The sequence below is a fragment of the Apis mellifera genome, linkage group LG4, assembly GCF_003254395.2.
Source record: "Apis mellifera strain DH4 linkage group LG4, Amel_HAv3.1, whole genome shotgun sequence".
NCBI lineage: Eukaryota > Metazoa > Arthropoda > Insecta > Hymenoptera > Apidae > Apis > Apis mellifera.
This window is the reverse complement of record NC_037641.1, coordinates 3,829,922-3,855,170: the sequence shown is the minus strand read 5'-3', so window position 1 is coordinate 3,855,170 and position 25,249 is coordinate 3,829,922. Positions and strand designations below refer to the sequence as shown.

Sequence of the window (25,249 nt, the reverse complement as noted above, 5' to 3'; positions counted from 1 at the left end):
ATTATTATTATACTCGTTCAGATAACGAATCATCAGGTTGCACGCCGTTGTAGATGCCAAGTTCGACACGAATTGATTCGCGAGCAATTGAAATCGAACGTAGAGCGTCCAACTTTAAAGTTAGATACGAAAAATCTCGTTAACGAGATCAATGAAATTACGAGAAAAAATAAAGATGATAAAATTTGCATTCTATAGATTATGGATTCGAATAATTCTTGGTAATTTAATTTTGCCAATCCAATTTAATCGCCCTCTCCATCGAAATGATTAGAAAATTCTCTCGCAAGAACGGCTTCCTTTTTCCATACAATTGCTTTTCCATTTGATGAGATCGAATCGAAAGGCATGGCACGGTTTCATTTCGCGTGGGAGAAGATACGTATCTGTGTATCATTTATCTCTCTAATTCGCGAATTCAAATGATTCCTCGAGCGGAGGAAGGATGCAATTTGCGCCTAATAAAGCGTTGTTTGGAAGGGAGGAAGGGAGGAGCTGGAATCGCTGATCGCTTCCCTTTTCTTTCCAGACTTTCCACGACCCCTCTATGCGAGGGAGAAACCCGTGAAATTAATTCGTGAAAGGAGAATGATCTCTCTCCTCCCTTTCTTTTTCACTTCCAAATTTACGAAACCAACACCTCCTCTTTCATTTTGCTTTCTTACACGAATGTCAATCCCTGCTTTTTATAATTCCAAGAAACGAAAGCGAGAAAAAATCCTCCACCTTTGATATTATTCGTCAATATCCCTTCAAACACTTATTTCTCAAATCCAAATCTCATCTTCGCGTGATAAAATTGCCCCTTTGTTGGCGAGATCGATCCTAGATCCAATCTCACGATCCAAAGCCGAGGCTCTCCCTCGTTATTCCCACAAATGCAAATTGCGCGTGGAACTCGACCTCTCGTACGTGCACGCTCTTCGTCCCACCGCGATGAATATTCGCGACGCGCGCTTTTCAACGCGTGAACAGCAATAACTGGTGGAGGTTGGCGCGTGAGCTTACAACCCAACCGCGCCACGTGATAGATTTGCATAGCTGTGCCGCGGAAACGCAGCCATCCTTCCCTTCTTCCCCCTTCTTCGATCGCGTCATATCTATATATATATATATGTAGCCAATCAACGATCGAAATGGAAATCGATCGTTTCTCGCGATGTCCTCTCGATAACGATGGACAGAGGAAAGAAAGATCTCTCTCTCCAAGATTTTTTGCGCGAGGTCATCGTCCAACATCGATATAAATATATATATATATATATACACACATCTGGTTGTAATACCGCACGTTGGCTGCTACGTCGGTTCGGAGCACGGAGTAATGCAATAATAGGCGTATACTAATGATACACGGGGGTCTGGGTTGAGCGCGGGGCGGCCGGCTCGGGAGGATTCAGTCACGTAGTTGCATTAAACTTAATATAAATAATAGCGGTTTGTGGAGCGTTCGAAGAGGCCAGCCGGTGGTACCCACCTATCTCCATCTTCTCATCCGCCACTCCGCGGGACCATAATACACCCGGCCACCACGTCCATGGACTCGCCTCCACTTAATAAGCGGGGATCGTCCTGAATCACCACGGCAGCCGGGGCCTCCACTCGGACGGGTCGTTACCGTTCCACCTTGCCACGTACAACCACGGTCCAACGGTTGTATTATTGGTTTTGGATAGAGGAATAGAGAAGATCTCGGTTGCCTGCGCGTTTCTTTTTTCTCTCTCCCCCTTTTTTCTTTCTTTATACGATCCTTACGAGTCAAGAAAGGAAGGGGATAGTGATCGAAATATTCCTCGAAATATTCCTTCGTTTCTTCTTTTTTATTCCCTCTCCATTCATTCAAAGATTTGTCCAAATCTATATCCGAATATATAATCGTTGTTGAAGATTGTAGAGATTCGTTCAAATTTTGTTTAAAATTGAGAGTCGAAGGGGGGAGAGTGATCGTTAAGGTCGATTTTCGATCAAAGGCGGAGACATCGTCGTCGGAACAAATATAATTCCTCCTCTCATTGTAGTTGCTACACGTCCTGACTTAATAACAAGCTCGCATCGGGAAGCTACCACGGAGTAGTACTACCTCGAGAGAGCCACTCCTCTTTCAAGACGGCCGCCGACTTTTATCGTTTTCCTCGCGGCCCTTCCACGAGAAGGAAGAAAGAAAGGGGAAGAAAAAAATACAGGCCGGTGAAATGATTTGTATATCCGTGACGATTTCTCTCTCTTTATATATATATATATATATATATAGAAAGAGAGAGGACGGAACGATTTCTATAATCAATGGTCCCGTTTCGAAAATACATTTCGAGGCGAGGAAGGACGGACGTTTCACGGATCGTATCCCTTTTCGTATGGGAAAAGCGCTCGAAGCGGTCCGGTTCGTCATAATTGGTCGGGGGCATGCGCGCAAACGTTAACACGATAATTATGACGAGACAACGACGTGAAGCACCTAATCGGCCTCCCCTTTTCTCCCAGAAATTTGTTTGGGGAAACCATTTTTCACGGGCGGACAGTAATAACAGCGCCGATCCCGATCGCGACCCGTGATTATATCGAGGCAAAGCGGGGCCCCTCCATCTTTCCTCTCTTCCCACTCCCCCTCCTCCTTTAACCCTCCGTCCGCCAGCTCGAAATGCCGCGTGGATTATTTTATTCCGAGGAATTCTTCGACTCTCTTCCATCCTCGCCTCTTCTTCTTTTAACGATTCGTTCGTAGCGATATTGTTTCGAGGATACAATATTCTTCAAGTTTTAAGAAATACGAGGGGAGGAAAAATCAACTGGATGAAAATATCTCGAGAAATATCTTGTTCCATAGAGGGGGAAGAAAACTCGTCGTTCATTATTATTTTTATTACGATGTCATTGATTCGAGCATCAACGCTCTCTCCGCCGCCATCGGCGCATATCTCTTCTGCTCGTCCCTTTATTCCCGGCCGCCTCTATCGGTAATTAAGTTACCGTACATTATTTCTCTTCGTGGCTATTCGTTCCTGTCCCCCCTTCCCTCCCCCCCGGTTCCGGCAGCCGGGGGCGGCCGATAAGAGCACGTCGGCGGATGCGGCCGAACTTAATGAATCGGAAGGAATAACGGCAATCAGCGAAATATAAATGAGGGACGGGTGGAAACGATTCTTGGCTCGCTTGCGCGTCACGCACGCATAGTGACTCACGCGGCTCACCGACGAATCGGGGCTTAATTATGGGGAATATCGGACGCCATTTCCACGGAAGAAATCCTCTTGCCTTCGTGGGAAGGAAGGAGTCGGCCAACAGCCAACAGGACTCCAAATAATAAATTCAATTCGACCAAATTTAACCTATCTAATCTATTTTTCAAAGTTGCTACGAATTGCTCGACGAATCGAAAATCGCGCTTCACTTTCATCCGCCTGTGAAAATTGCAACAATTCGTCCGTTCCTCGAAACGTTAAAGAAGAAAAACTAATCGCTCGCCCGCAATATCTCCTTTTTCGCGAGGGAAGAGGGATCTCTTCTTCGAAAAAGCGGGGGAGGAGGGGAGACGAGGTAGGGACAATGCCTGCCGCAATAACTCGGCATAGCTGCGAGATGTGTTTTTAATTCCGCATAAGTCCGCACGGTCTAGCGTGACTAGGGGGGTTGGGTGAGGTTGCTGCAGGTGGTGGGTTTTCTCTCCCTGGAGAGGGAGGGAGAAGAAGAAGAAGAAGAAGACGTTATTAGCGGGGGCATTAATCAGAGCACGCCTGGCCAGTTCCGTGGACGGGGAGGGGAGGAGGTAAGCGGAGGAAGGGAAAGACGAAGGGGAGGGAGAGGCCAAGTTGAGATATGAAACGATGGAAAACTTGGCAAAGGGGGGCAGCATCTCCCTCCCCTCCTCGCTGTCTGTCGTTTCGGTTCAGAGTGTCGGAGGACTGCTACGTCTCCGTCCATTCTTCCCTTCCTCTTCATCCCCAACCCTCTCTCTCCCTTTCCTCTCCCGTGCGGAAAAAGAGGGGGAGGGCAGCGCCCCGACGCGGCTCACAGATGAACCGTTTTAATGAAAAGATGGCGTCGCAGCCCAGGGTTGGTACTCCCCTCCGTGGAGAGGAGAGGAGAGGAGAGGTTGCTTTGGCTCGCTCATCAGAAACCACTGCATGAATCGAGGCTCAAATGAAATTGCCGCTATAAAAATGATGGCCGTGTATATGCCCCGGGTATTAGATATAGAGAAGGGGTGGGAGAGAGAGAGAGAGAAGGTCTTGGTGGTACGCGCCTCTTTTAGGATTCCAAAAGTCCGGTGCACACCGTATATATCCTTTTGATAAAAATTGATTTTCCGATACCTATGTAGGTGGTATAGCGTGCGTTACTTTGTCGCGTAGTTCACGTCCATGCTTTTGTCCACCCTCCTTGTATATATATATATATATATATATATATATATATATATATATATATATATATATATATATACGATAGATATACACAGCCTCGAGAACACGCGATATGGACGATATCGATCAGCGTGTAATTTCATTATGAAACGAGACGTTTCGAGGACGAGGAATATATAACATCAGAATATTCCGTTCACCTGAAATTCCAAATATTATTCGTCTTAAATCGCTACGTGCATCTTACGATCTCGTTATATACTTTAATACACTTGATTCGATCCCGAGAATACCGTTTCTGATCCGAAGAAAGAAGAGAAAAAAAGACATTGAACCCGTAGGATCGGTGGCAGCCTGGACCACCCACGCAACCACCCACTCGCGAGTAAACGGGTGAACGTCGGTCGCATACTGCGGGCAGAGGGCGAAAGGAAGGAAGGAAGGAAGGAAGGAAGGAAGGAAGGAAGGGAAGACGTTCATTTTTCTTTTACATTCGCAGGCGCGGAAAGAAAAATCACCGGTTCTCATTACGCTCGACACGTAGGCAGCTTTATGAGTCTCCCCCCCTCCCCGTGGACGTCCAACCCCAGCCGTATCTCCTCGGTTGGCTCTCGGTGCAACCGCCTCCCCCGCCATCCACCCACCCCCCCTCGCGAAAGAAGAAGATATTATTTATTTCGTAAATTAACTCTGGCCCGTGGCGAACGTGACTGGAAAATCCTTCGTAGCTTCGCGCCTCGTAGCTTTCCCGCTTTTATTAATCGCCGCCATTCGCCTGGCTAAGAACCCGGCCCCGATCCCTTTTTGTCTTTCCCGCCAACCGAGCCCCCTCCCCCTCCTGGGGGTCCAAGCCGTCCCTGACTCGCGTAATTAGAGGGGCGAACGAGAGGCTCGACGCGTGGCTGATTAAGGCGAGGATGGATCTCCTCTCGTTGTTTCATTCAGGGAGGGGAGGGGTTGAACCTCGAGTGACGTGGATGGATAATTGAAACGAGAGAAAGGGGGGAGGAACGTTTTAATATTATTTGAGTAATTAATGGTACGAAAGAAGGATGGATGGGGAGTAAATAATATTCTTAAATCAATTTTTAAGGAGCAAGCTTTTCAAGGAATATTCTCTCCTTGAAGTATCGATGGAATTAAAGTCGAGATCCATCGAGAAGGATGACAGTTTTATTCCCATTTTGAGATATCCAGCGTGGCACGATACAATGCCACGATACGATTTCTTCTTTTCCTTTTTTTCCTCTTTTTTCGAGAATCCTTCGCCTCTTTCACACGTGGAACACGTGGCATTCCTTGCAAAGTGCAGCCACCATCCCTGGATCCCTGCGAGGTATCCGAGGCAAAATCCAGAGGCGAGTGGAGCAGAAAAGAACTGTCAGACTGTCGTCACCTCCGCGACGGTCTGTCGTTGATTAATGGCAGTAATATTCCTCCGTATACGGATGACCCAGGGATCGGTGATACAATCCTCGTTATATATAAACACCGCTCCCTCTATGTGTGTGTACGTGTACGTGTGCGTGGTGGATGTTTCTGCTTTTACAGCATCCGGAACTGACGCAAGCAAGAACTTTCTATCGTAGAATTAGCGCAGATCTTCGACCTTCCTGGAAACTGTAATTTTACCACCATACCTCCATCGCTCGTTTACCATTTTCTTTCCACTGTATCGGTTGACAGTGCTTTTGACTCGGAATAATGGAACAACATCCGCCTCTCTGCAACAGCAACGCGCGTTATTAAGACGCGTTATTTATTTATTCATTTCAACAGATTAAGTAGCTTAACGATAAAGGAATTTTGGACGAAGAATTCCAAAAATCATTCCAATCGATAAATTAATTGGTGAATAAATAAAACAGAATTACGGAATTATTATCGGTGGCTCGTCAAACGTCAAATCTCTCGGCGACATCCTGCAACCACCGATATTTGAATAACTGCCAATAGACGTCCCCTAACGAGGTTCATAATTCATTCTCGATAACAAGACGTTGCTCTCGAACACATCTTAGACTCTGTATTTTTTCGTCCATCATACGTAACACGCGTCGAATACAAATCACCCTGTCGCGGCGCAAAACAACACCGGCTCAGCCGAGTAACTTCCAAATCGACTCGTAAATAAATTCTTGGAAAGGCTTTTTGTCGTGCGAGTCGCGCCGCTAAAAAGCGTACGCGGTTCAGTTTCTTCTTCTTCTTCTCCCCCTTCCTCCTCCTCCTCCTCCTCCTCTTCGCGGGGCAAAACCTTCCGCAAAACCGTCCGACCTCTTCGAGACATCGCTCGTCATCGGCGATCATCGATGGATCTATTTCTCGAAACGCCGATCGAGTGGATAAACACTCGTTTATGGAATTCTGTTCCCCATCTTCCTTCGTCGATCAACATTCTTCATTCAATTATAAATATACACGCGTAGAATATTATATTGATACAATTTAGAAAAATTGGACGAACTAATTTTGTGGAAACTCCGTCTAAAATAGGAAAAGGAGAGTTGTTGAAGAGTTTATTATTCCACAAATTATTTTGCAAATCGAAATTCCACGATGACGCGCCACAAAGAATATTTATACATTATATATACTTTCCTTGTTTCCTTTGCAACATACATCCCGCGTGGTAGCAAATTAATTATGAAGAAAGCAATCCCGATAGAGATATTTCGTTGCACTCGGTAGCATAAATTTCCCGTTGTTGTTGTCAAATAGCAGGTGAAACGGCGAGAGGAGGAGGGGTTGGGCTCCGAGGTGAAGGATCTGGTTGCCAGGGGAGAAGGATGATTCCAGCATCGTGTTCAGGCAGGCGTGACAGCTCGTTAGCCATAATATTCGATTGGATCTCGATCGATTAGGTATCAGCATCAACATCGAACCCGTACCCGCTTCTTAGATATATATAAACTCGCTCTCTTTCTCTTTCCATTCTCCTTTTCCATTCTTCTTCCCGCGGTTCTCTCTCCTCTTCTTCGGGGCCTCTCTCGATAAGTGTGGAGGTATAGGAACGTCTCTCGATTATTTCATACCTTTATCGCGAAATAATGATAATAAGCTGGAGCTCGGGAGCGATGCAATGCGGCGAGGCGAGGCATGGAAGGGGAGGGGAGAGGAGAGAGAAAGGGCGTCGGAGGGAAAGGGATGGCGCGAGCAACGAGATAGGCGATCGTCGGCGCAACAACAGATCGTAACGAACTCCGTTTAATTTCGGTAAAAAACCTTTATTACGCCTACAAACCTTCTATCGGTGACCGTGGACGGGCGAAATTGCATCCTCTTCTTCTTTTTTTTCTCTCTCTCTCTCTCTTTTCCCCTCCCCTTCTACGAACGATGAAATTCCTTTTCATAAAAACCAACGTAAAACGTGATAACGTTCAATTACGAGCCGAGTTAAAGTTCCTGTGGATATATGAACGTTTTTTGGCATTTTTTTCCCCCCCTCTTTTTCCTTTTTCTCTCTCTTTCTCTCCGCGAGCGAGTAACTTTTACCCAGGTTGGAACAGGTTTATGAAATTTTTTTTTTTCTTTTTTTATAACAACGGGCTTTGTTCCCGATGCTCGCCGATCCAACGATCCCTTTACGCGCCCCTCACGCGTAAAGGATTCGCGGGAAAGGTGACGAGGATTCTTGAGGGATTCTTTTATCTATATAATACGCATTTTCTTTCTTGATCGAGTCTCGTCTCGTGTTTTAAATAATCTCGGCTTACAAATTATACGCTCTTTCGATTCTAATCGATCTCCTCTTGCTATTTTATAGCAAATTAACGAACTCTCGAATATTTACCGAAGAAATAAGGATGAAACGAATATAAATATTCTACAGACGTTGCAGAAGAATAAAGAAAGGAGTGGACGAAAACGTAGTATATAATAATCCTATCGCTATGTGATAAATTTATTTATTTACGAAGAGACGAGTGGATCGAAACGGCAAACTACCGAGAGAACAATTTCTTTCGCCGTATAAATCGGCCCCGATCATTTCCCTATTTCCCTGTTTGCGAAACGTCCGAGGAGCATGAATCTCCGCTGCGCGGTTGTCAAGCGGTTGGCAAACATCATCTCACGGTTCGATTCCTCCCCCCCCCCCCCCCCCCGAGTATCCTTCCTCGATGATGCCATAATGCAATTTGTCACCGAGGAATCGATAGGAATCGAGTGGAGTGGAGAGGTGATCGTCGCTCCGCCGAGCACAGCCCATCGCCGAGCTGAAACGCGTATCCCCGCGAACGGCGGACCTCTCAGCGTCATCAACCGGCCTGTGTTTGCCGCCCGACGGGGGGAAGAATAGACGAGAGGGGAACGCGAGAGGAAGAGAGAGAGAGGGAATATCATCCGCCATCCTCTCGCCGCCGTCCACGAAAAATAAACGATCGACGAAATGAATATTCTTCCCCGGAGCCGGACAGTTAAAGAATATCTTTCCCGGGTCATGACGCCTCGTGTCGTGGAATATTATACATGTACAGAGAGCCGCGGAGGCTGACGCGATCTCTATTAACCTCGCGTCGCAAGCCACGTCTCGGACCGTTCCTTCCTCGCTGATAGGCTTCAATTCTCCCGTCTGTCGGCTACCGGTCGGCTACTACCATGAGACTCGGACGTCATTACGAGCACGTGTAATCCATTCGATCCTCGTTACTACGTTCTCCGTCGCGTTAACACCCGCGTGCCACACGGTTATCATATATACCTGCATGAATCGAGAGATATACAAGCACGATACTTTCCATCTCCCTCCGACGGTGAAAGTAACGGACGCCACACCACCAAAATATCTATCTCGATGACTATACGATGCTCTCCAATTTCCAGCGTCTGCCGATTTTCCTTAAATTTCTAAAAACCAAGATTATTACACTTACACCGTGCTTAAATCAAAATTTGCAAAGTGTACATGGAATCAATGTACATATGATTCAAAGAAACGGGAAGAGAAGAGAGTTTATACTTTCTTAAGTTTAATTTAAACTTGGAAAGGTGGAGTTATTCTAAAAACCAAGATTATTACACTTATAATCATGTCTAAATTAAAATTTGCAAAGTGTGGAATCAATGTACATATGATCAAAGAAACGGGAAGAGAAGAGAGTTTATACTTTCTTAAGTTTAATTTAAACTTGGAAAGGTGGAGTTATTTTGAATGAAATCGGTTTTTCCGCGAAGAAAGAAGAGAGAGAGAGAGAGAGGTTCGCGCGTGAACCTCGAGGGAGAGGCGAGGCGAGGCGAGGCGAGACGTAATCCGGTACATAAAACAAGAAGGAGCTCCTAGCATTGAACTTTGCCCGCGGGAACGGCTTGTCAGCGAACCAACCGGCCAGGTAGACGCGTGTGAGCGAGCGTGTGCACCTGCATACAGGAATTCTCCTCTCGAAACGTGTACCGTACCGGTCAGGCGACGCTCCCATTAAATCACGTAAACCGCGTTCACGAGGCAACGCGTTTCGCCTGGGAGTATGATCGACCCTTTCAGGGCCAATTTCAGAACCGTCTCCCCGTAAATTCTTACGCTTGAATCGAGTGGAGGGAAGTGCGAAAGAAATTTAGAAAATTGAGGGAAGGGAGAGGAAGACGCGGAAAGAAAGAAATTCGAGGAATGAATATTTCTTGAAAATACAATTCCGCAGCTTCTCTCTATCCCATCCAGAGATCGGATCTTGACCCAAATTGGAAACCAAATTGCTCTCCCGAAATATCCCTCCACAAATATATCGAAACTCCGGATTCGAATCAACTCCGTTTATGCAAATAACGGATTCCCGATGCTAATAACCCTCCATTTCGCTTTTATCCTTGCTTGTTTCGCGGTAATATCGGTGTCGAATCCGTCGAAAAAGCTGCATAATCGGACGAGGATCATCAAAGGAAATTGCGATCTTTCAATATCTTAAATCTTTATCATCGTCGTTGATCATTAGAAATGTCGTATCTGTTGTAATATGAATCTGCGATTCATAGCCATTTTTACATAAAAGAAAAAGATAAACGTGTTACGACATAATAAGAGATTAATAAGTCGTTTCTTTCCAACTATATTTTCGAGTAATCATCATGAAAATCGATGAGCAATGCTCTCGACAACCGTCGAATTATCATGTATACATTCTTTTTATTCCATCTAGAAGAATTTTTATCTCTCTTTGAAAGGAATTTGTCTGTTTAAAGAAAATTAATTTGTCAACGCTTATTCAATCCAATAAATTGAACGAGAAGAGCGCTTAAATTTATATCATCCACAATTCTCGAACCTTTATTTTTAATCCGCTCTCACGAATTCGCAGAATCGAGAACGAATTCCGAATCGTTTAATCGCGCAAACATCGTTAAACGAGATTAAAACCCGCTCCCCTTTCGAAAAGGTTGTAAAATTTTTACGGACGAATTCCGTACGAGTTTTTCCACGGCGGGGAAAAAAGGTATGCTTGAATAAATAACCGTTTGTACAACGCGTGCACGCGCTAGTAAAAGTAAAAGAATCTAAAAGGGCGGGAGCCTTGGTAAAATCGTCGATGCACGACTCGAATGCGGCGAAGATCGAATCGATTAGTGGCAAGCTTGTATACCAAATAGCTGGGTTGCCTGGAAAGAGGATCTATCAAGAACTTTATTGTGTCAAACGTGGTGAATACGTGAATTTATCCGCATGTTGTTTTTTTTTTTTTTCCTTTCCTTCTCTCTTTTTTTGTTTCTCCGATTGGACGCAAGCGCCATAAATTTGAATACATTTAGAAATGGCGAAACTCGTGAAAGCGAGAAACAACCCAGAAAAAAAGAGAGAGAGAGAGAGGAAATAAAAATTTCGAGCGAGGAAAAGAAGGAGTTCCCTCTTCCTACGATAATCATCCATGATTTATCGAACGTAATACAAACAAAGATTACGATTACGAGGATAATAAATAATAATAAATAATAATAATAATATAATAAAGCGAAATTAATTAACCAGGCTAACCCAGCGATGCGATCGGACATTAAAGTTCATGAAGTGGTGCATCGCAAATTAAAGTTCATTCGAGTGCATAACACTTCCTCTTAGCACCACGTTAACGCGATATTTATCGGGTGTTCATCTGGCGCGTATAAGCAGCCGACTTATATCTTGATATCCTCTTTAGCCTGGTTAAAGGAGTAACGCGTGGTTATTGTAATAGCATCGGTTCGATGCTCGACGCGCGTATCCTCGCCTCCGCAAAATTGAAATTCACGGCGAAAGGTTGCGCGCCGTTTCGTTCTTTTCCTTCCCTTCCTTTTTTTTTTTTTTGCCATAAACGATTATAAATAAACGTTAAATCACTCACTTCCAAGAAAAATTCAAAGAGAGAGAGAGAGAAGCGACGCGAAGCAGAAGAATGGAGGAGGTGAAAGGTGATATCCCCAAACTTTCCAATGCAATTTCAAATTTTTAAAACGCCTCCCTTCCCTTCCTCTGATGACCCTTCCAATCCGATCTGATCCGATTCGCTTGGAAATCTTGCAAAGAGAAAGAGATAGGAAATTATTCGAATAATTCAATTTGTTTCTCGCCACGATTGAAAATTTACTTATTTTTACGAAACGTCGTCAAATAAACCGGAGAGGAAAAAACGCGATATCCTTATCTTTTAATTAAACGTATCCATTACGAATTAAAAAAAAAAAATCCGCGGTTGCCTCGTATTTCTACCTTATCTCGTATTCCCCGCGTTTCCTTTCCTCCACGTTCGAAATAACGATCCGTATATTTCCTTCCACGATGAAATTTCAAATTCGAAGATATCGGGGATGCCGATCCCACACGCGCGGTCCGCGCGTGATATCCGCTATCGGGGAGGCGAGAGATCCGCGACATTTATTTCCACGCTGGCGGGGGGGGATAAAGTTCGATATCGTAAATCGGTTGGGAAACGAGCCGTCATCGAAGCTCCGGGATCCGGCTAAATCGGCTGTTCGAATCGGTGTGAACCGAATCGGAGTGGAGGCGCGCATGCGCATGCGCGGGCGCTCCGTATAAACACGGCGAGCACGCGGCGGGGCAGAAATCGTGTGAGATCGGGGAGAACGATAAATCGGTCTCTTACCAATAAAGTTCGTTACCTCGGAACACGCAGGCCCCGTGTAACGAAGGAGAAACGTCAAATTAAGTGAATTACGTGCATAATTACGATGCGTGCGTTTATCGCGCATCGACAAACATTCGTAATATGGGGTTGCATCTACCTGTGGGACTCGAATCCCTTCTTAACTCTATCGCTCGCTACGTGTGGAACGTTGGATCCGGATCCAACGGTCGTGCGTGTGAAATTATTCTTCCTCTTTATTATTACCAACACCCTCTCTCTTCCCTTGCTTCGTCCATTTTTCAAAATTAATCTCGTAATCTCGTAATCGATTCCCTTTCTAACTTTTTAAAATCAATCCCTCCATTCTTGAATATCTCGGAGAAAAAATATTATCGATTGGTTAATGCGTGGAAAGATAATTCGAAATTTCGACTGGATCGATGACGAAATCACGTGGGAAAGGCTGAGAGGAAGGCCCTGGCTATTTCATAATGCCATAATGGTTATAGCGAGGCGGCGTGTTGTGCGGCCGCGCGCATATCGATTGGCCGTTTCCATTTCTAAAGGCGATCGTTTCCTGAGTTTCACCGGCGTATGTCGTGGCACGCTCGCTCGTAGCGCACGCCAGCCAGGCCGATGAATATCTATGGGGTATGCAAAGTATTTCGTGTTCCCCATAACAAGCACCTCATTGACCCATTGCACGCCCGGTATTACTATTGTCTACACGACGGTGCGCGCTATCGGTTTACCCGGTGGGTGGCATCGGGAATCTCAGGCGGTTACGACTTTCGCCGCCACTCTCCAATATTTCTCCTCTTCGATCTCTGCTATTATAGGATAACTTTTCCCCCTTTCTTTCCTTTTCTCGAAACAAGCTTCTTACGATCACGATCCGTTCCTGAACATTTTCCAATGATAAATTTGAATCCATCTCGAGCGAGAATTTTTTAAAATCTCAGAACTTTTCAGAAAATCGAACGAAACACAATGCTTGGAAGCGGTGAGGCACGCGAGCACCCTTAAATCCCTCGTGAAAAGGGAAAGGGAAAAAAAGGGAAAAAAAATAGATAGATGGCGATCGACAGATCTATCCGCGAAAACGCGTAAACGTGCGATGCGGGCAAACGTGTGCGCAGAACGCGGGTGCGAGGATCTCGATCCAGGGCCAAGATAGCATCTCCTCGGCCAATTACACCCGCGGAGGAATCGAGGGTTAACGTTAGGGGCCTTGCGTTAGTTGTTCCTGCATACGTTTCGCCTCCACCTCCGTGACCCACCTCCCCCTCCCTTTATCTCTCTTCCCCCGGTCACACGTCCCCGTGCGCTCGGCCCTTCCACTCCTCCTCCTCCTCCTCTTTTGCTCGCTCGCGGAGGATCTTATCTACGCGTTACGTTCTACTCGTTCACCCCTCCGTGTACGCTTTGGTCGTACTTTGTGCCTTAAGCAGACCGTTTACTCCCGCTGCGAAACGGTAAGCACCTCGTTGACTGCAATAGCGATTCTAGATCCGCTCGTGCATACGCCTCGAGGAGAGTTTCCACGCCGCATCTGGAGGGATCTGGGGAGGATGGGGGGGACGTATAATGCGAATGACACAGAGAGAAGAGTGTATTGTCCTGCGTGGAGAGGGAATGATCGGTCGAAATTTTGTATTAAATAATTTTTATAATTATAAAATGGAAAGAAAATAATTCGAATCGGTGCAAATTCAATTTGTAAATTCGAGAGATTCAGGGATTATATAGTGGTTTGCCGAGTCGAGTCGAGTCGAGTCGAACGAAACAGCCGTACAGTTACACTCATCAACGAGAGAGAATTGCTCGTCTACATACGTCATAAATATTTACAGCGCGTTCATATGTAATAATTGCACACTTACGCGTTCGTACAAAAAATAATTATGGCGACGCTTCCGTGCGCCGTTTCCAAGCAAAGTATAGATTAACTCCGAGGGTTTCGAGCAGCGACGAGGATATTTAACATCGCGAAATGGATACGTTTTCTATTCATGAAGCAGAACAGGGAACGATACCAATTCTTTTCGCGATATGTACATATTCTATACTGTTTAAATACTGTGTGCCTCGGGGCCTCGCGTGCGCCACGAAAATTGCGCTTCCTGCTCCTTAATGTCCATTATCTCACAGGATACCTTCCTTTTTTTCCCTTCTCCTCTTCTAAAAACTCCTCTTCTTTTATTATTATTATTATTCCTCTCTTCCTTTCCTCGTCGATGCTTCGTCCTTTTTCTTTTCTTTTTCCTTTTTCTTTTTTTTTTTTTTTCTATCTACCGAAGCGTCTAATTCTGTATTATTATTCATGCATCCTATCCTCCTTTATATTTGGAATTACTTTTACTCGTTACATCCTTTGTAAAGAGAGGAACAATGTAAATTCAAACAATGTGCTGCATCCTTTTCTTTTTTATCCGTCTGCTTTCGTTTTAACTTTCAAGCGCAGAATTATTCATCACGACTTCCTCGATTATTATTTTTTTATTACGAAATCTTTAAGATTCTCTCGTCTGAATTATACATCAAAAATATTCGTATTGATTCTTTGTTCATATTTTGCGTACAGAATTATTCACGAATTAATCGATTCTCTATCTTCGCAATTTCGAATCGCATCCCCAGCAACGATACACAATCGTTCACGTTTAATTAACGAACCTCCTCCTCCTCCTCCTCTTCCTCCTCCTCCTCCTTCTCCCTGTCTCGAGCCCACACGATCGCCGTTCAAGCCTAAAGATCTCGCGGATCGTTCTCTGAGATATAGAATCGAGATGGTCGGATAAGTGGAATAATTATATACATTTTTATACGATCTATATAATTGCTCCTGTGTACTCGCGTGCGCCGCGAAATTCGTGCTTCCTGGCTATGCTAACGATAGCTCGCTCGTTACCAACTGGCCCATTGTCTGCGCCCAAGATTATGAAACGTAGTATCGTTTTCTCCTCTACTCCTATCGATAAGCTCATCCGCGCTCATACACACACACAGGCATTTAAATATCATACCCTGCTATTCCGCGTAATTAATCCTTGTTCCTCGACCGCGAATTTTATTCGAAACAAACGGTCAAGATCCTCGAAATAAATTTTCCTAGGGAACATTATTTCATTATTTCCATCCAGTTCACGTTTACGAATCGTTCGAGGATAAATTCATCTTGAATTTACTTTATTCTGCACGGAATGAAAATCGGCGAAGCCAGCACCGATCCCGCGTTTAACCTTTCCTCCTTGGTTCGAATCGAGAAACCGAAGGGAGAACATATGGAGCAGCGCTCGGTGGGCTAGCGTGCGCGTTCGCAATGTATCATGAAACGGGGCGGAAGGGCGAGAAGAAGAAGTGGTGGTGGAGGAGGAGGGAGGGAGAGGGACGCTCGTGCGGCGTCTCTCGTTCGGTGGGGCCCCTCGGCTCGCCTTCCTATCGGTCCCAGAATCGACTCGCGTAATTGGCCGCCTAAGAACGTACGATATTGCACCATGCAAATGCGCGCATCGCTAAAATAAAACGTCGTCGAGCGACACCCTGACCCTTTACTCCTTCTCAAACCTTGAACCGAACCTTGTTTCACAACACCTGATTCCAGATATCTCTTTTATAATAATAATCACCTCGACGAAACTACATATTTCTCCGCGTTCCTTTCTTGTCTAATTGATCCCCAATTACTTATTACGCTTTTCGAATCGTCACGATGATTTCTCTATTCCTAAATAATCTCCCCCCTCCCCAAAAAAAGAAAAGAAAAGAAACGAGAAAGAAGAAAGAAGATCGATATTGAAAACGTAATAGTATCCCCGTCATCCGTAAACTGGGAAACCGGCAACTGTCGGTCTCGTCGCGGCAAAAACAGAAGGCGAACGCATGAAGTCGTCATTTTTACGATCGTGAAATTTAACGAAGCCTGTGCGCGTGTGTGTGTGTGTGTGTGTGTGCGAGAGTGCGAGGGAGCCGCGGCTCATTAGCGACCCCGTAACCAAGCGTGGACGAACGGTCCGCAGAAAATGGGTGACGTTAACGCGGCGTGACAGTATAATTCGCGCGCCAAGGGTTATACACAGCCGGCCACGATTCTACCGCACCTGTCTAAACGCGGCCCCGTATATTAAAGCGGGAGGGAGCGTTTCCACCGCGAAAAAAACCATCTCTCGACGACGGAAAGAGAGAGAGAGAGAGAGAGAGAGGTAGGGGACAGAAGCGGATCCGCCCTGTCCAAGCCGAGTTTCTCTTAATTGGTCGCTTTTTACCAGGCCCGGTTACAAATTGTCCGCGTTGTACGGTATGCGAGCCGACAGTCCCATCCTTGGGACCGTTGAAACGTACGCTGGAGGGGGAGGGCGAGAGAGAGAGACGGTGATGGACGAGGGGAAATCGCGAACGCGCCATTTTTCTTCTCGCCTCTCGGCCGCGGACCGCGATTATACACCTCTCTTCCGGGAAAAATCTTAATGCCCTGCCTGCCCGACCGGTGTCATGAATCCATCGTCGACGACGGCCTGTCGTCCCGCGCTCCACCGTCGATGGAACTCGAGGCGATGCACGTTTTAGGCGAGGCCGCTAAGTTCTCTGTTAAAGGAACGAACGCGATCGCGATAAACATTGCGGCCTATATTATTTCCCCTCCTCCCCTAAGTAATACCGATTCCTGGCATTCCTGCGCCCTGCTTCGTTTTCAGCGCGTTTCTTTTTTCTTCTCTCTCTCTTCTTTTCGAGACGGTTATATATCCTTCTACGTTGAGAGGCATTCGATAAAGACTAAAGCTTGGAATCGTTTCTGCGCTGTATAAGGTTGGAGGAAGTTATGGTTGAGGTTTAGAGGCTTGGGATTATTGGTGATCTAGTAGGTAAAAAAAAAAGGAGAAAAAGAAGATTTGTGGAAGGGAATGGAAAATTGGACTACCATCTTTCCAATTCTTAAATCGAATAATTAATCCATCGATAAATCGATCGATAAATTTTAATAACAAGCCGATTAAATTATTTTAACGTGTCCCTCGTATCGACATCAGAACAACATTTTCTATTGGAAGTGGATTAAGGAAGGAAACAAGGTCATTAATAAGAATCATCAGTCGCACTCCCCCTCTGCAAAAACCCTCTCTCTCCTTCCTCTGCCTTTATTCCTCCTCGATCCGCGACGAAACGACATCCTCCTCTCTCTCTCTCTCTCGCCCCCCCTCAAAACCGACGAAATTTCGTGTTTCCCCGCCGCTCTTTGCCTCGTCGCGGAACCGCATTATTCCGCGTGCTTTTTCCACCGGTTGGGATTTACTAAAGCAAGATCGGATTCCACGAATGGATTGGACTGCATTCCGTTCGCACCTGGGTTTCTGGCCTCCGTCGCTTCTTCTGCGCAGAGGGAGGGCCCCTCTCTCCCTCCTCCCCCCCCGCGATTCTATGCGCCTTCTATAACTAGGTAGGTGGATGACGATTCGGCCAAGCCGTGGATATATCGAGATATATCGAAGGTGGAACTCGGCTGTCGGCCGAGGAATTACGACCGGGTTTGTCCGCTATAACTTTCCAAGCAGAGAGAGAGATATATATATACACGCGTGTGTGTGTATCGATCGAGATTCGATACGAGAAATCGATGTACGTTTCAACCAGGCCACGATGTCGTCGCGATTGCCAAAAGGAGGAGCGTGGTGTATGATGCTTTTGCTTCTTCTCTTTCGCGGTGGAAAGACGCGGTGGTTGGAATGATCGAGTTCGGGTTATCAACGGGAAGGGGGATCGATTTTGGAATAGACGACGGGCGCGGGAACCGGGGATCAAAGACATTACGTAGCGCGCATAAATATGTGAATGCAATTCAAGAAGACAACGAACCACTCAAAGTTGTCCAACGGCGGCTGAGCGGCAGCTGCGTTCCCGCCAACTTGATCGCAGTGGTGTTCACTGGTCGAGTTAATCCGATACCTGAGGGATACTCGTCGCGATTTTTGAAAGAAATTTTCTTTCGCTCGATCCTCTACGCCCTCCTCTATCCTCTTCTTTTTATTTTATCCGACTTTTGTCCGAGATGTAAGGAGGAATATCCCCGCTTCGAAATTCGAAAGTTAGAACGTTTAGAATCCTCTCTTCACGAGAATAGGATCTCAAATAAGAATCAATGTAAATATTCGATTGTTCGTGGCTGGAAAAATATAAAAGAAAGAGATCTTTAATCATCGATCCTCTTCGACGAGATTTAAAAGAAGGGAGCGGTGAGTGTCACTGGACGAAGGACAGTTTCTTGCTTACTGGGTGCGCCCGTAAAAACAATCGTATCAACTCAACTCACTCATGGCTGGCCGGTCCAGGGCCGGTGTGCACACGCGGAGGAGAGGTTGCAACCGGAGAGGAGAGGCGTCCTCCTCCCGGGGAGGACGTCCGCACACGAGATGCGCTGCCGCACGACATCGACGAGTCCCTGGATTCGTCGCTATGCCTGGCATTTTCACGAGAAGTCTTTGATTCAGTGGCGGCAGAAATGCCCGTATCGGGCTCCTCGCCTCGCCTAGCTCTCCTCCCTCTCCCCCGTGCACCGCCCTCTTCCATCATCTTCCTCCTCCTCCTCCTCCTCCTCCTCTTATAATCCGCCATTCATTTTTTCCAAAGGATGAAAAGGGAAGCGTTAACATTTATTTCGTCGATCGATCGAAATTCACGTCGAGAGAGATCGCCGCCGATAATAAGCGTATCCTCTCCTCTTCGAGGCTCGTGCGGTGGAGAGCCTCTGGATTATCTGACGTTTCAATCAAGACATTCGAAAGAAACTATCTTCGCAGAAGAAACGATAATCGAGAGTAAGTAAATCGAGGATATTAGACGCCCGTCGAAATTTTCCAAATGGATCTCACGGAGATCGAATAGTAAACCGATCTTTAATTCAACGTCGATCATTAAAATTGTTCTATTGTTACATCGACTCTCTTCTCGAAGAGAATCAGAGACTCTTCCCGCCTATAGCTCTCTCCCTTTTTCCCATGAATGATTTTTCGAAAAATCGGAGATCCCAACAACCCTCTCGATTCTTTCGAAAACCGAGCGAATCGTATGAATACGTATCAGGTGCACGTTGTTGCGCGGCGTTGCGCTGGCGTACGTGACCACGCATGTGCCCGGTTTTTGCGGCCGTGGAATGCCGCGACGGCGGTTCGTTTGAATCGGCGGGTATCCCCTCGATCCGTGGACCGAGCCACCGATTGTTGTTACACGGCCGCCATCGGGATCGTCTCGTCCCGTCCCGTCCCGTCCCGTCTGATTTCGTATGAGACGGAGCGCGACCGGTTGATCACCGTGGAATTTGTAGCTCAATTATACCGGCAGCCATTGCGCCGGGTAGTAGCAGCAGCAGCAGCAGCAGCATCATCATCATCCTTGGCGATCTACGATCTTCCGTTTCTTTCCACCACGAGATTCGCAGCCACTCGGATCCACTCGTTACCTGGAAACTCGAGCGCTCGTTTTTGATTGCCACGCCCTTTTTTGGAGAAACTTGGATGGATAGATTCTCCTCTTAAATACTACGATCTTGGGGATCAATAGGATTCTTTTCGATCGATAGGATTCGTAACAGGTTCACGACCTCGCAGGCTGATTGCGTAAGCAAAGGCGACGGGACAAATTGTCGATATTTATATACGGCGACTGGTTCCAATCCTCGAGCGGATTCGAAGTGGAAATTCAAAGGGGAGGGAAGAAACTTCCCATGAAAACCAGCCTCTTTGAATATTCCCAACCCTTGCACCAGTTTTTCCATTCCAAGTCTCTCTCTCTCCCTCTCTCTCTTTTAATTGCCATTTCACAATGATAATGATCTCGATTCCTTGAAAACTTGACAGGCCCATAAACAGTCGCTAAATCGCGTATAATCGCCACGCCGGGATACATAAATTAAAGAAACCGTGGGAAATTTTAACCGAGCGCGAAACTTTCCCAATTCGAATTAAAAAAAAAAAAAAAATTACTATACTCGAGTATAAAGAATCTGATGACTATAAGAATCTACTAGAGTTGTTTGATACGTCAAAGGAAAGGGTGGAGGGAGGGGGTTCGAAAATTCGACTAATCTGAGAACGAAATGGAAAGAAAGACGGAAAGTTTCGAAAGAAGAAGGTGTTTCCCTCGGGCCGAGCCTCAAATGCCCGCGGTTCCAGCAGGGTGGCGGGTTGATTTATCATTGCCGGGAATGCAGATACTTCATAAATTATATACATCGGACGTCCGACGTCGGACGTGCATGCGTTTCGACGAGACGAGACGTCGGATGGAACGCGAGGCACGAGTTCCAACCGAATACCGCCCCCTCTTCTCTGCCACTTTCTTTCCTTTCTTTCTTTATTCCACCGTTGTTCTTTATTCACGCGCGTCTGTCTATCCGCCATGCTTGCTTCGAGACGAATCGAAGCGAGATACGAGGACGCGAATCGCAAGGAAATATCCGACTCCACTTTCCACCTTGGATACTTGGTCGAGAGTGGAGGAGAAAAATTAGAAAATCGCGTACAAGTATTTTTAATTAGTTTAGAAGAAATAAATTTTTCAATCAATTTTTAACAAATAAATGCTCTGAAAAACGATTATATATCGTTTAATTCGGCAATAAAGTTATCGAATCCATTAAAATTCCATAATATCCATCTATCTATGTATCGTCAAATACAGTTACTTTCTCGACTCGAATTCCTTGCAAATCTTGCCCTATTATCTGCCCGCCTCTTATCTATATTTATCATTCGAAGGGGGGGGAAAAAAGAAGTCGAACGTTCGAACACCGATTTCGCGAAACGGGTCCGCGCTTGTACCACGGCAGCCGCCATCTTTAATAACCCGTGAACGCCATACTGCTGGTAACTAAGCTTCTCTTTTTGTCATAAATGAGAGGCGACCGCGAGGTTAAACGGGTTGTTGTCAGGTGTCCCCTCCGCTCCGATGCTAGCTGCTGCATAATTTTACGATCTCGCCGAGCCCCGATCTCGCAGAGTGCTGGCTCACTCTGGATCTGGAAACTCGTACATGACGCGGCCTTCTGTTCCCCGCCGTGCACGGCGCATTTACCGATCTCTACCAAGCTTTATCGCGGAAAACTTTTCGATTTCTTTTCGACACCGTAGATTTTTAGATCGTATCGATTCAAATATTCGATTTTCATATTCCCTCGGAATAAATCAATTTCGAGTCGTTAAATTGATTTTTCCCATTCAAAAGAAATTCTCCCGATCGATTAACGATAACTTTCGCGAATACTTTAGTTTCTCGAGCTCGTTGAAGAAAAACGTTGGAACGCGTAATTAAAACGCAAACCGTAAACCGAGCGTTACCGCGGTGGTTGGGAGGGGATTGGAGAGGGATTTTTTTGCGGAAACGGGGGCGAGAAGAAGGGCCGGCAGCAGGAAGACTACGTAGCCATACGTCATCCTTGACGCAAGGAGTCAGTCAGCTGCTCCGCAATCCCTATGGTCCTTCTTGCGCGAACAGATCGGTCCTTCTTGCCCCTCGCATCCCGGCTGGACACATCTTTTACCTTGTACCGGCGACACCATCCCGCTCAGATCGCTCCCCCTCTCTCTCTCTCTCTCTCTCTCATCGATATGTATGGATGGACACGCCGGTGGAATTTTAGTTGGTGTCGCCTCTTCCCGCGTACACGCACGCACACACGAATGCGGCAAACAAATAAGTAGAGCGGCGACGACGTGAAATAAGGGCGACAGGATCGATGAATGGCCCGATACAAACCTCCGATCACTCGTCGGAGTTAATCGTGGATTCGTTCGAGGATTCTCCTGTGAATGAGAATAATAATGGATATTAGATACGTTTTGAAATTTTGAAACGACATTGGAGTACAATTTGTACGAAAATTTGGATACGATGAATTTGGACGAAGAGAATATTGGATAATTTCGTGACAATACGTTTCTGGCCGCCGCCAGAAAAGCAACGGTTGACGTAATAAAACCGTGGTGAAACCGTGGCAACCGACCACGTGAACGGTAAATGCCCCTGATTTATGAACCGGTGGCTGTGATCCGACCTGAATATAATCCCGCGCCCCCCTCCCGGAACCCGCTCGTTTTCACAGGCATACGTTTCCTGTGACATTTGAAAAGCTCCCGCAAAAGAAAAAAGTCCAGTCTAAACTAGATCGTTATTTATGCGCTTTCCCTAATAAACTCTATTCCACCATGTCGATAAAGGCCACGACTGTCTCTCCGCACGTGACCAGAAACGAGATTCGATCTCGAATACAATGCAACGGTGGAAATATGACAAATCCCCCTCGAATTTCTCTTAGTTCTCCAACGAGAACGCTAATATTCTCGAATAATTAATTTTAATAATGAAATTCGAGAGAGGAGCCTATCTCTTCTTCACTCACCTCGATAAGACACACCAAACGAATAACAAACAAATACTTTTCCATATAAACACTATACACTATATCTACGTCGAATCAATTAATCGAATCTGCGTATCGAAGAATACGAAACTTTCCCGAAATGGTAGAAGCCTGGTGAAACGATTCACTCGGATATCTCTGGGAGAGGATTGCCTCCGAGTTGGGCGTGCACCGCGATAACGCGATCGTGACTTCATAATCGCGGATCGGGCCATCTATCATTGTCAAAGCTCTGCCAGGTCGGGTGGATCCGTGGATGGCAAAAAGGCCGGCTGTAGCTCGCTGTGTAAACGACTCGCCGACGTGTATCACCGTGGCGGGCAAAACAATTATAAATTATTTAATATGTCCCGTAGACTCGTGGGTCTCCCCTAATTGTAAGGCAAACGGGCCCGAGCGGTCGGGGTCGTTTTTTCGCCTAGCGGTGCCCCACACTCGCCCTTCCTCCCTTCTTCTCTCCAGACTATATCCACCACCACCACCACCACCACCACCACCACCACTGTCGTTCGTCTCTGTTTTTTCGTCCGCTCGTCTTATTCCTGGAGAATTACGAAGCTGGACAGACAGAGAGAGAGAGAGAGAGAAAGGGAGAGGGAAAGGGGCCGTTGAACCCTCGTCGAATAATGCGAATCGATTCGATGATACGCTCGTAATTTAACTTGGAGAAGGAAGATAAGGATCGTCGGGGGAATGCAAATATTTTAATGGAGGAAAAACGTGGATACGCAACAACGGCGAGACATTTTTGCAGGAGATCGCCGGATTTATTGGGGGTGGGAAGGGGGGCTGCTCGCGCGTGGGCCTCTCTTACCTCGGGCTTATTAAGCTTCTCGAGCTGGCTCCTTATATCAAGCTTATATATATATATATATAAGTTGGTTTAGCTTCTGGAGATGACTTCATTATCCGGATTTTCTGCTCGTAGATTTTTCCTTGATCGATGAATATTTTCTTCGTAGTAAGAAGGATCTTCGATATGGAAAAAAATATATCCGAGAGTCGAGGCGAATTTTAATTAAATTGAATTTAAGAGACTCCATTTTCTCGGTTTATTTATATTCTTGTGTGTATCGATGAACATGTGCTCTTTGTTATCATTTAGAGGTTTTTCGTGGAAAGAATCGGCTCACCTTGGCGCGGGTAAAACGTGTACACGATTCGTGGAAGCTCGAGGTTTATATTTTCGCTGTTTCGTTTCGCGCTGTGGGACGCCGAGAGAAAGCGATAGATTCCAGGAGCGAATGACAAACTACAGGAAGCGGTTCTCTCGCTCCTTAATACATCTCGGAATACTGTCCGCGACGTGTACTTGGGAACAAGCTGCCTCTTTCTTGCGCCTCTTCTCTGCCCTCCCCTTCTTCTCCGCCGTCTCGTATTTATTTCGGCAAAATTAATCAGAGTTTTATAAAGCTATAAAGCTTCGAAAATTCGATAGAGGGATATGTAAGAATGTTTGGAAAAAAATACACAGTGATTGTATCGACATCCGCTCGAAAATCGATAGTTTCAAAAAATTGATTTGTAGTGGAGGAGGAAGAAAAATATATATATCGATATATTATTGGAAATAGTTTAAAGTTTACAAGTATTTTTTAGTCAAATATTAACGTTTTCGAGCAGAGATGTATATTATTTATGAAGAATAAACGTGCTAAATTTATTTGTTAAATGTTATTTGTGTAATATTCGTACGATATAATTAACGAATGACGATTTAACGATAAATGAAGCTCGTTTTTTCTACGATATATTACTTATACACGCGTATATTGTTAAAATATATAACAATATATTGTAATAATTGTAATAATAAAAAAATAGGAAGAAAAATATATTATAGATATATTATTGGAAATAGTTTTAAGTGTTTTTTGACAAATATTAACGTTTTCGAGCGGGGATGTATATTATTTATGAAGAATAAACGTGCTAAATTTATTTGTTAAATATTCGTACGATATAATTAACGAATGACGATTTAACGATAAAGAAAGCTCGTTTTCTCTACGATATATTACTTATACACGCGTATATTGTTAAAATTTATGCGTGTATAACAATATATTGTAAAAATTGTAATTATTAATACGCAAAATTAATATAAAATAATTTAAATAATATATTACCTTCGAGAGGAGCGAAGAGTAACACGTGCGTTCCGTTCCACGTTCGATACACGACTCGTATTGTGTTTACGGTATCAATGACGAATCGATGTTATCGTTTCTTGCCTCCGCCACGGTTTACATTGTGACTTATTACGCATAACGTTTCGACGCTCGTAACAATACATTACAATAATATCGACTTATTATTATACATAAATACAAAACGTATATATTCTAACGATAAAATATACGCGGATAATATTGAAAAGGGGGGTCGAAGAAGAAAAATTGATCCCGAAACGGAATATTTGTATTTATAAAAAA

At 45.2% G+C, this 25,249-nt stretch overlaps 1 protein-coding gene and 1 long non-coding RNA gene across 3 annotated transcripts in view; one reads left to right on the top strand and one right to left on the bottom strand.

Moving 5' to 3' along the window:
• Positions 1–25,249, top strand: part of LOC102654745 — a 70,356-nt gene that overhangs the window by 29,974 nt on the left and 15,133 nt on the right. The window lies entirely within an intron of this gene.
• Positions 5,513–24,992, bottom strand: LOC107964334. Its single transcript, XR_001702794.2, has 2 exons — positions 24,944–24,992; positions 5,513–6,085 (listed from the first exon to the last, which is right to left on the bottom strand). It is a non-coding gene; the product is annotated as an uncharacterized LOC107964334 (long non-coding RNA).